Genomic DNA, 11,208 nt, shown 5'->3' with positions numbered 1-11,208 from the left:
TGTAGAATATTGAGAGATTGATTGTATAAATTCAAGACTGCTTTCCGCTTTGGGTATGCACGATAGGTGGAGAGATCCCCCGTGCATCCAGCGCTGCAATAAAGAATATACCACTTAAAGGAATTTCGGCTTCGATCTTTGAATCAATACTTTATTATTATTTTTTTTTTTATAAAGGCGGGAGGAGTTGTGGAGATGTGGGTAGTGCTTAGGTCCAGCAGGAAACTTGTGCATGTCAGTGGGACGCTAGAGACTGAGGAGGGGATGAATTTTTAACGCAGCCTGTCCACAGAGATATCACACCATTTGGGGACAGCCCAGTGGCCTCCATTTGACCAAAGTGCCTGGAACTTGCAGAAAAGCGAGAGGGGCACACCTCCAGCAAGCCGCGGGGCAACCGCCTTACGGCTTACAAAATTAAATCAATCAATCCAAAAGAATAAGTTACAGCTCGTGTCTCAAACTCTGCAGCCTGCGCGTCTTCAGGGCTGCTCCCAGCTACTTTCTGAGGGACCCTTTGCAACCTCAGTTCCTAAAGCCCTGTCAGGGAGCCCCAGCGGCCGCCCCGCGCATGCGTCACAGCCTCGCCCCTCCCCTCCCCGCACTGTGGCAACGGCTCCTGCGCATTCAGCGGGGGCGTGCGCAGTGTGCGCAGTGTGCGCAGTGTGCGTAGCGCGCTGCGTGCGCGGCGTTCCTAGGGCGCGGCCGGTGCCCCGCCTGGAGCTGTTTGTTTGTGCCGCTGCGGCGGCGCGGCGCGGCACGGGAGCGGAGCGGAGCGGAGCGGAGCCCGGCCGGGCTCGGCGCTGCTGCGGTCGCCATGTTGAGGCGCAGCAAGGCCGAGGTGGAGCGCTGTGTCGCCTCCGTGCAGGCCTCTGCGGCTTCTCGGAGAGAGGTGAGCGAGGCCTCGCCGCTTCCCTTGGCCGGCGGGGGGGGCGGCGGAGGGGGTCCCGGTGGGGTCCCGGTGGGGTCCCGGGTGGGGTGGGGGGCTAGGGGGGTGGCCGGCGTCGTGAGGGGAGGGTTGGGGCTGCAACACAGAACAAGTGTGTTCAAGCTATCTCAGACTGATGACATCAGAAATAAATTACTGTATTGATGCATTTTGTATATAAACTGAGAGTAGGTGGGATTTCTTAGGTGGGAAGAAAACATTTTACCTATATTGAAACAGTTGTGAGTGATATGTACTAGATCAGGACTAAGTACCATCTTTTTTGTTTACTCTGTCAGATTTTAGGGGTTCTTTTTGCAACATTGTTACATTGGGGGAAAAAAACAGGCTGTACTTTAAATGTAGCAGACTCTCTTCTTCTACTTCTTCTACACTCTTCAGTAAGAAGTGGTTGTGAAATGTCACAAGTATTAAGGCTTGTTGCTTGCTTCACCAGTAACCTCAATTTCACGTTTGTAGCCTTGGCCAGTTACAGGAAAAGCATTGTTTTCCAAATCCCACATCTTTCAAAAACAAAACTTTGGTTATGAGGAGCGGACTGGAGCTGATAACTAGTTATCAAATTCAGTCTCTCAAAAAGTATCACCCATAATTTCTGAAGGCATAGGAGATCGGTATCTGCTCACGTATACCTTCCCTTCGTTCCTAAAAGTCTTCCAAATATTCAGTAGGAGGTATAATGACTTAAAACAGGTAAAATAAACTGAATTCCTTACATGCTACAAGAATGCTTTTGCATAATGCTACATCCCTCAAGGCAGGGCACAATCGTTTCCAAATTCAGAAATGGATAGCAATATACAAATGGCTTGTCATCAGAGTGAAAAACTCTCCAGTCTTGACTGGGTATTAAGTGAACCTGAAGTATGACTCTCGTTGTTCTTTTCTTTAAACTTTCTGCACAAAAGCAGGAAAGTTCTGATCAGTGGTACCATGACTTTTTCTGGGTGGTCAGTTTTGTGCCTGCAGGGACTAAGTGAGAATAGAGATAATCGTGGTTGCCAGTTGTAAGGGCCGAGTGAAGCAGGAAGCAGAAAGTGGGAATGACCCGCTTAGAGTAGTTGCCATGTGGAACAAAGATAAAATGCTGTGTTCAGGATAAACGAGGAACATTCCAGTAATGCTTTGTTACCACGAGCAAATCTGCTGAAGGTGGAAAGCCTTATATCCAAGTAACTATAGTACTTGTGATAACTAAGAATGAGGTTTTACCTGTGTTTTTTGAACAAAACCTCTTATTTTGGAAAGAATGTAACTGTGCTATTGGTCGATGTTCTTGAACATCATGATGTTCGTGATGATCTTGTTCTTTGGGACTTGAAAGTAAACGCTGTGCTTTTTTTTTAAGGGAGGTGATGTAACTAACCATGATGGAACAGGTGGACGGTCAATTTATGGAGATGCATTTGAAGAAGAGAGCTTTGAAGTGAAGCACATGGGTCCTGGATTGCTGTCGATGGCAAATAGGGGTCGGGCTACGAATAACTCTCAGTTCTTCACAACACTCAAAACAGTAGAAACCTTGGACTTTAAACACGTGGTGTTTGGTTTTGTGACAGATGGAACGGATGTTGTGAAAAAGCTCGAATCCTTTGGTTCTCCCAACGGGTTAGTAAGTGGAAGAGTTGTCATTACAGACTGTGGGCAAATAGAGAATTCTGGCTTTTGAGTATACAGATGTTCTAGCAGTATAAATCAGTATTTAGATGTTATTGCTTAATTATTTCCACTTCCTTAAAAAGGACACTTCTGATGTATAAATGTAAAATTGCAGCTTATGGTTGTTTTTTATGTGTTCTAATTGATTTTTTTTGCATGTTAAATAAGTTCAGACACTGGCATATTTTGGGTGTATTTGTGTTATGACATATTTGTATGGAATGTCAAATTTTACAAATTAAATCTTAGTCTTGTCAAAATAACTATTGTCTTCACTTTGGCTTGCTGAAGAGCAATTTGCATCGCGTTGTGTACTTATTTTGAACGTGCTAATTGATGTTGATGGTCAGTAGACTGAAGGCCTTTGAAATGTCATTCTTCCTCTGATGAGCAGTGAGGAAGCTGAGGCAGCTGGGCAGGTGCTGGTCAGGTGGATGCTGTTTTGTGCTGTCTGCAGGCTCTTGGGCACTTGAGTACTTTGAAAGGTAAAGAGCAGTTCTTATGTGCAGTCTGCCACAGGATTTAGTTCATACTTGCTCGGGAGATTACCTTCCAGACCCACGTTGTTTTTGTACATGGTATGTTAAAGTGGCTGGTAACTTTTCGTGACAACCATCTCCTGGAGTGTTATCTGGGAAGCTGTGGTGCAGAGGGGGAACGTGCATGGGTAAGTTCTTTTTAACTTCTCTCTTACAGCTCGGCGCCAGGACTATCAGTATTTTTGTCAGAACAGCCGACTTGCTGTTCATATATGCAGTTAGAGATGACTATAGACATCACATGTTTCTGTCACGCGCTATATCTTCATATCATGCTTTACTTCTGAGGCTAGCGAGAGCAACCCTTCCCTCAGCCTCTCCAGGGAACGCTGCTTACACAAGCATTACCCTGCACGCCCCTAGCGCACAGATTCGACCCGTGCCTGCGTTACACGGAGCTGTAACCCAACAGCGAGCCTCTCCCCTGCTCGTCCCCGTTTCAGCTCCACAGCACGGGACGAGGCCCCGCCGTTGTTCCCGTTAACCCCCTCCGCCCGCCCCGGTCCCTCAGCGCAGCGGCCGCCTCGATTTCACGTTGGTAGCCTTGGCCAGTTACTGGAAAAGCATTGTTTTCCAAATCCCACATCTTTCAGAAACAAAACTTTGGGTATGAGGAGCGGACTGGAGCTGATAACTAGTTATCAAATTCAGTCTCTCAAAAAGTATCAGAAGGGCCTTCCTATGCAATTACTTTGAAAGTGTTGTACATCTAAAATGTGCTTGTTGTGTGTTTTCCGTTCAGAAATCGTTGAAAGGATTCCAGTTCGCTAAGCTGTATTTTGAAGTAAAGGAGTATGAACTTGCTAAAAGGTAATACGCGTTGCTGTATTCTGCTATTCTGTTCTCTAAAGTACTTTAGAAAAGCTAAGTGAATATGAAGTAGACTGGAGAAATCAAGATCACTATCATGCTGCTTTACAGTAGCAGTAGATGTGGGTATCAAGTGCTGTTTAAATCTTTATAAAACAGCAACTTAGATAATAATTATTAACTAATAATTAGTTAGGCTTTTATTCCATTGTATTATGAAGTAATTACAGTTACAGTTTCTTTCTCTTTTTTTTTTTTTTTTTAGTAAATACCAATACTTGGTGGCAAATAAGTAGCGTCTGTACATGTAAAAATAATGTTGTTCTGTACTTTAAGGTCCAGACCAGGTATCTGGAACCAACCATGACTGCATTTCCTGTATCACATGTTAAATTCCTGCCCTGCTTCCGTGGACACTGGGGGGGGGCGGGGGAGGACAGAGGGACTCGTATTATTGAGGAATATTGATCCTTTTTTTCCTGCTCCATAGGTATATATCTACATACCTCAGTGTGCAAAAGAGAGATGCGAGAGCACACAGATTTCTTGGACAAATTTATGAAGCTGAGGACAACATAGAAGAAGCTTTTGGATGTTACAGGGTAAGTACTCCACCGACCTCCGATGTCCTGCTTTAATCCATTGTAAAGGGACTTTTAAAATCATTCTGTTCTGGACTTTTCTTAAATGCATAGAAGAAAACATGTTTGTGGAAAAAGTGTAATATGTATGCTTTCTGTTGCCAAAGGTGTATATGACGTACTGCAGAGGGGATTCTTCATTTGATGTGTTTTGCTTCATCAGTATTTTTTTTTAAGATGATTCTTTTGTGACCTAGACTGGGTCTTTGTGCTAGCTGCTACTAAATTCTTTCCATATCTTACATTGCCCTTTGGATTAGGGAATTTGACAGCAGTGACAGATTCTTAGCAAGGGCTCAGGTGACAGCAGTAATCTAGTTGCTACTGGAAGACTAGACCTAGGGTGTTTTCTAGTTGTTCGTATTTATTGCTTTTTTGGGGGGTTTTGTTTGGGGGGGTGTGAGATGGGGCAGGGCGAACATAATTGACATTTATTTGTATGATTGCCCAATGAAAAATTCACCATCAGAATGCCTTTGTTCAGGTTTTGGGGAGGGAGAGGATGTGCTCAAAAGTTTTGCTGCCAATACATCCCAGCTTGTCGTAGGGTGTGACTTAATTATATATTTCTTCAAAAATGTCTATATGGAGTTAGACTAAAGGTACGTAAGAGTCCAGCTGCCTGCGTATAGCTGGTGGTGGGGGCAGAGTAGCTGGCTTCTGCGTTTTTTCCCTTGGAAATTCTTTCTTTTCTGAATTTTTGCTCTTTTGAGTTGCAGCAGATGTATCTGGGTGCTGTAGACTAGTGATGCATTTAGCAACTGAGGTCTTTCTTAACTCATTCAAAAAGTATTTACTAATAGATCTGTCTAATTTGAATACCTGTGTCTTTTCAATGACTGTTATAATTTTCTTTCCCATTCTGTGTGGATTGCAAGATCAGGTTACCTTTTTTTTCCTGCCTTTTTTTCCAGTGTGCGTGCATGGGGAAAACTAGCGTTCTGTGGAGTTGAACCCAATGCAGAAAGATCTAGTACTGAAGATAGCGGAGTTACTGTGCAATAATGCCGTCACTGATGAAAGAGCAAAATACTGGGTTGAAAAATCTGCTAAGTTGTTTCCTGGAAGCCCTGCTGTTTACAAGTTGAAGGTAAATGCCAATTTCCAACCTCTGTTCTGTGACGTTCAGAAGCTTCTAGCGTCTGACTGGAGGAGCACTTTTCCCGTGTCATCTTCTGTAAAACTTCCTGGCTAAATTATTTTAGAATCTTGAGTATTAAATCTAATGGAATTAATATTCTTTAGATGTAATTCTTCTAGAATTTATTCTATTTTTCTAGATTTCCTATTCTTCTATTTAAAGAAATGTTAATTTCTCTGCCATTTGACACTTTGGTCTAGCTTTCAAGAAAACTGCAACTGCAGGCTTTCGTACACTTGTCAAGGTTTCAGGGTTGACAGTCTTCAAAAATGCAGGAAAATCATGTTAGTAGTCACATCCAAGAAGTTAAGACTAGGTAGGCAGTTCTCTATTTATTGTGTGACTGGCAGGAAGGTATCAGGCCTGAGAACTCAGACTTCCTTGCCCTCTATGCTGCTTGTTTGTTTTCTAAATTTGGATTAAATAGAGCAGAAAGTAAGGAATGCTCTAACTCTCGATTGCTGCGTAAAAGCCTTCAGTCGCACAGTCTGACTTTTGCACAGGTATTAGTTTTGTGTAACACAGCAGCAATGACACTTAGTCTTAAGATGTTTGTTTTAGACAGGCTATTCTGTGGCAGGGTATGCTGCCTTTGAACCAAATGGTTTCACAAGCTGAACATGCCATCCATAAGAGACAAATTCTGATTTTTTTTCCCTATTTTAAATGTTTGAGTGTTTCATTAAGCTTCGTAATAACTGGAAGCTTTTCAGCTTTAATAGTTTAAGTAATGTAGTTTGTGTGGTGGAGGCAAGAGTTGTCTGTTAATGTAGTTGTTGAAAAGGCCCACATGCAAGATGAAATATTAATGCGTTGCCTTCATGTTCAATAGGAGCAGTTGCTGGATTGTAAAGCACCATCGCTAGCGGAACTTCATAAATATGATGTTGGTAAGAGGCGTTACTCTCTGAAACTCAGCATAAACATGACTGTCTGTACCAGAGGTTCTTCTAGAAATACTTCGTATTGCAGTAAGAGACAGATAGCAACACTGAACAGCTAGTATGGCCCTAATCACTCCAAAAGAGGAGTGAATATGTAAGGAGTTTCAATTTATGCTGTAACATGTTGCTGAGAAGCAGTATTGTTATGCTTGGTTCTTAAGAATCTGTCACATACTTCCCTACTTCTATCCTTTCTGTGTTCTCTAGTCTGTTCTGATCCATTTTCATTTGCTGCTGCCTGTTTAGCTCTTTGTGTTTGGACATCAGTAAGCGTCAATGGGAAGGCAGGTCTGTCTTCCTATGTGACCTATGAATATAGGCTCCGAATATGTTTCTAACCACCTAAGAATGAATTCAGCTCTGTAATAATGGCAGTGTCGGACTAATACTGGTTTGGAACAATGGGCAGTAATGTTTGTGTTATCGTCATTTGTGCCAAAGATGTACACTTGGGTCTTCAAGACAGAACAAGGGAGGACCAGGAATGACAAAAAGGAATTTGCATTGGGGCTATATGGGTGCTCACGCTCATTGCTAATGTAGTCGGTTAGGTAGGACTAAATATTCGAGCAAGAGGCGTATCTATTAGTATTTTTAGAGTCGAGTGTGAGGCAGCCTTTATCAAAAATGAAAGTGCTCAGGTTCCCTAAATGGTGGACTGGCTTCTCTTTATTCTAAACTAAATTCTTAACAGAGAAACTGTGACTATTGTACATCAATTCTCATTGTATACAACTAAATTCCTCTTAATTTACTCAGTAGCAATTTGTTAAATTGCAGTTCTGAAGTGTTTCACTCAACGGGAAATAGGAGAGGTCCGGGTCTATTCAGCAGTTAGTCACTTTCCTGAAGCCATAACAAAAAGGAAACTTTGGCTACCTCATGTTTCAGTCCGTGCATAGATTGATTCAAACAAGTCATGGAACAAAACTTTGAGCATTTCTCCGTAATTCTTTAGGAGATTACTTTTTCATTTCAATATGTCTTGCTTTATGCTGGTCGCTGTAAACGCTTAAAATACACTTTCGCTGGTTTGGATAAGCAGTCTTTATTTATTTAAGACTATATTTTTAATGTAAAGTGTGTTCTTTTTCTCCACAGATAACACCTTACCATCCCATTTGGGTAAAAGTCAGAGTAATAGCGAACTGCAAGTCGCCCGTCAGAATCTCCAGGTAGGAACTGTAATGGCCTCAGACATTTTGTAATGATCAGTAATGTTACAAAGATTCTCACTTTTGACAGAGAATTCAGAAATTACTAACTATATCACTGTCATCATCCACCTCTTCCCCTAAATTAGTTCACTGACTTGGTAATGACATGGGTGGTGGTTAGATCAGGTATTTGCTCTGCTGAAGGGAGTTTGAACACAGTGCTATTATTCCAAGAGTTGTGTCTTGTGATGCGGTGTTGGCATGGAGAGAAACACCTGCAAGCACTGCTTTTCCTGACAGCACCTGAAACTATGCTCTTCACTCTGGGCATTCAAGAGCACTTGCCCTCTTGACTTGATCTTCTGTGAAGACCATCCCTTCTGCCTTTACTTTTCTGCTGCTGGTGACTCCCAATAGTTTATCCACCAGCAGGCTTGGGCCACTAACTAAAGAGCTCCCAAACCTGCATTGGTTTTATTCTGTAACAGCTTCTGTGCTTCTGCTAGATTTCCTGCTGGGACTGTCTTTTGCACCATCCAAGATGAAAAGAATTGTGCGTATCTTTTTTCTCACCACTTTCCTAGAGGTGCTTTCCACTAACTGAAGAAACAATACAGCAATCTAGTGTTTAGGGCACTGGACTCTTTTGTCTTACAGATAATAGCATTATCCAAAACTTCTGGAAACAAAATCCTACTTTTAATTGTCTATGCTGTTACTTGAACAGCCATGCAGAGTTGAATTCTGCATTTTGGAAGGCCAAGCAGTCCTGCCGCAAATCCAATTGAATGTAGATGGCCATTAGGATACTTCTAATTAGTCAGCTATTGTGTAACACTATAATTAAAAACAAAACCTAAGCATATCTGCAGAGGAAAGAATTCTAGTTCACTATAAATCGGTAATTTCATGTGTTTCGAAGGCGTTTCAACATTTTTTTTCCTTGGTATAGAGGGAGCGTTCAGCACAGGAGAAATATGCACTGGAACTTGAGAGACGAGAACGTGCTCTAGTTGAGCGAGAAGAATTGCTTCACAGATGTGAAGCAGCTTTCGCTGCAATAAAAGATGCTGATGAAGACGTTTAGGCAGTACTTGGAACTATGAAAAAAGTACAATAACTTACTTAGTGATTCTTATTGCTCCCCATACATTTTAACTTGCTTGTAGTTTTCTTAAGCCATCATATGTTTGCTGGATATAATGCTTATTTCTTTAAAGTGTTTGAAACCCCCAAATGAAAGATTTAGCATAAAAAGTGCCAAACTGTTGTTAGTGAGTTTGGTGTGGTTTCCAGTTCAGAATGGTGCAATGAATTGTGGGATGTGTAGGTACAGATTACTGTTGAAATTTGGGAAAACTAGATTAAAATGAAGCAGTTAACCACTGGGTTAGAGAGGTCAGTAAGACTGGTGCTTCCAGTATTTGCAGGTCTTCGGAACAGACTAGACAAACATTTGGCAGGAATGAAGTGATGCACTTTATTATGATACAGATGGTACCCGATTTGATAATGGAATTGGATGGTTTAGACATCCTGGCACCACCTACAACAGCCCTGTGGTCTGTGAAATTATTGCCAAATCCCTGAAGAACTGTGAAATTATTGTCAAAACCCCAAATATGCAAGCCTTATAAAGCATTGTGTAATGTGGTTTGGAGAAATTGAGAATATTAATTCTTTTTTTTTTCCTCTCAAAACCTTTCACTTATAATTCTGCTGTCCCTGACTGTTTTGAAAGTTTATGGTCAATTTCAAGCCACCTTGCTCCTGTTCCATCCCAAGCTGGGCAAGCTTTTCCTAGGCTTGGTTAACTCTAAAGGTTTGGCCTTTTCAATGGAAGTAATTGAGCACTCCGTTTGGAGCCTATCTGTAGCATTTTCTTTGTTGATGAGATCATTTCTATATTTACCGCTTAAGTCCTTTTTGCAGCATGATAACAGTCTGAGAGTGAGGCTTAAGAAAATGTAGTGGATGGTTGAATTCCTAGTGCAGAAGACAACACTTCTGAACAAAAAGCTATTTTCACATAGAAGATTCTCACGGTTTCTGAGAAATGGAATGTTACTTTCTGAAAACATTTGTTTTATACTCGGCTTCAAAGCCTCAGTGTTGGTTTTTTTTTCAGAATCTGCTGGAATATATTTAATTATATTTCAAATTTCCAGTGAAGGGGAAAAAAGACATATTCCTTGGTTTCTTTTTCAAGGCACGCAGGTTTTGGACTGTTACAAGTAATTGTCGCTTCAATTTTCCTTTGTTGCAGTTTCTTTTGTCTGTTTTTGCTTATATTTTAATGGTATGTACTGGTATTAAATTATATTGTGGACTAATAATAATAACAAATATTAAAAGATTACTATCTTGAGTTTCACAATTATTTTTTTCCAATTCGATGAAATGTAGCACGTATTGGATACATTCCTGGACATTGCAGGACAGGTGTTTAAGTACAGGTGAACTAAAGCGTCTTAACTATCAGCAGTGAATAGTTAGAATATTTGAAAGATTCAAAAAAAGGGAGAATTGGGCATATTTGTGGTTAAAATGGATGCTAAAAGAAAAAAGAGCTAAGTGTAAACAAAAGCTTTGACATTTGTTTTCATTCACAATTCTTTCCCACACCTGACTTAACTGAGGAATGTACAAGAGGATCAATGAGAAGATCTAGGTATTTTCTGGAAAAAAAAACAAGATCCATAGGCTGTACACCATGGCTCCCATTTTCTTTATATTTCTTCTTAATATGTGGTGTGGATGTTGCTTTCTTCACTACTGGTGGTATGTGCAGATTGGACCATGAAGAATTACAAATTTGATCTTTGAAAGTTTGTCCTGTTTTTTAACACTGAAATGGAACTTAGTTGAGAATTATTTCTAAAAAGACTCTCTTGTTAATCACGTTTTAAAATTTGATATTTCTCTAGCAGCATGAGACAAAAATGAGCCAACTGAGAGAAACCTTGAGAAAAATGACTGATGAAAATAACGAACTGAGGTCATCGCTTAACTCTCTGAGGGAAAATAACGAATTGCTAAAAACCCAGGCAAGATTAATTATTTCCTGTTACTAGCTTTACGAGTTACAGTCAAGTAGTCAAGCAGTACAGTCAAGTTTATAAGTAGCTTTGCAAGTTACAGTCAACAATTTTAAATGTTTGAACAAGTTGTTTGCAAAATTGCTGATTTTGTTTCTTTAAGACAAGAATTGTGTGAATGGTTGTAAATACTTTCTGCTTCGTTTTCTAGTACATGAAATTTAGTCTCTCAGAGCTTTTGCAGTATTAAAGACTTTAGAGTTAGTTATTTTTGAAAGTGTTAATTAAAGGAGTATTTTCTCTGTTCTTAAAGGCACGCTGAGACAGTGG

The 11,208-nt window shown here is 40.9% G+C and overlaps 1 long non-coding RNA gene across 3 annotated transcripts; it reads left to right on the top strand.

The window, feature by feature from the left end:
- Window positions 1-554: 554 nt before the first annotated feature.
- Window positions 555-7,681, top strand: LOC140003377 (uncharacterized). Of its 3 annotated transcripts, XR_011811886.1 has the most exons (4): window positions 561-892; window positions 2,298-3,957; window positions 4,448-4,559; window positions 5,513-7,681. It is a non-coding gene; the product is annotated as an uncharacterized lncRNA (long non-coding RNA). The 3 variants fall into 3 exon arrangements; XR_011811884.1 differs by having other exon boundaries at window positions 555-892; window positions 2,298-4,559; XR_011811885.1 differs by having other exon boundaries at window positions 556-892; window positions 2,298-4,559; window positions 5,536-7,681.
- Window positions 7,682-11,208: the final 3,527 nt, after the last annotated feature.

Source organism: Anas platyrhynchos, chromosome 11 (assembly GCF_047663525.1).
Source record: "Anas platyrhynchos isolate ZD024472 breed Pekin duck chromosome 11, IASCAAS_PekinDuck_T2T, whole genome shotgun sequence".
Classification (NCBI taxonomy): Eukaryota; Metazoa; Chordata; class Aves; order Anseriformes; family Anatidae; genus Anas; species Anas platyrhynchos.
Note: the sequence above shows the minus strand (reverse complement) of the source record. Positions and strands in the feature narration are given on the sequence as shown.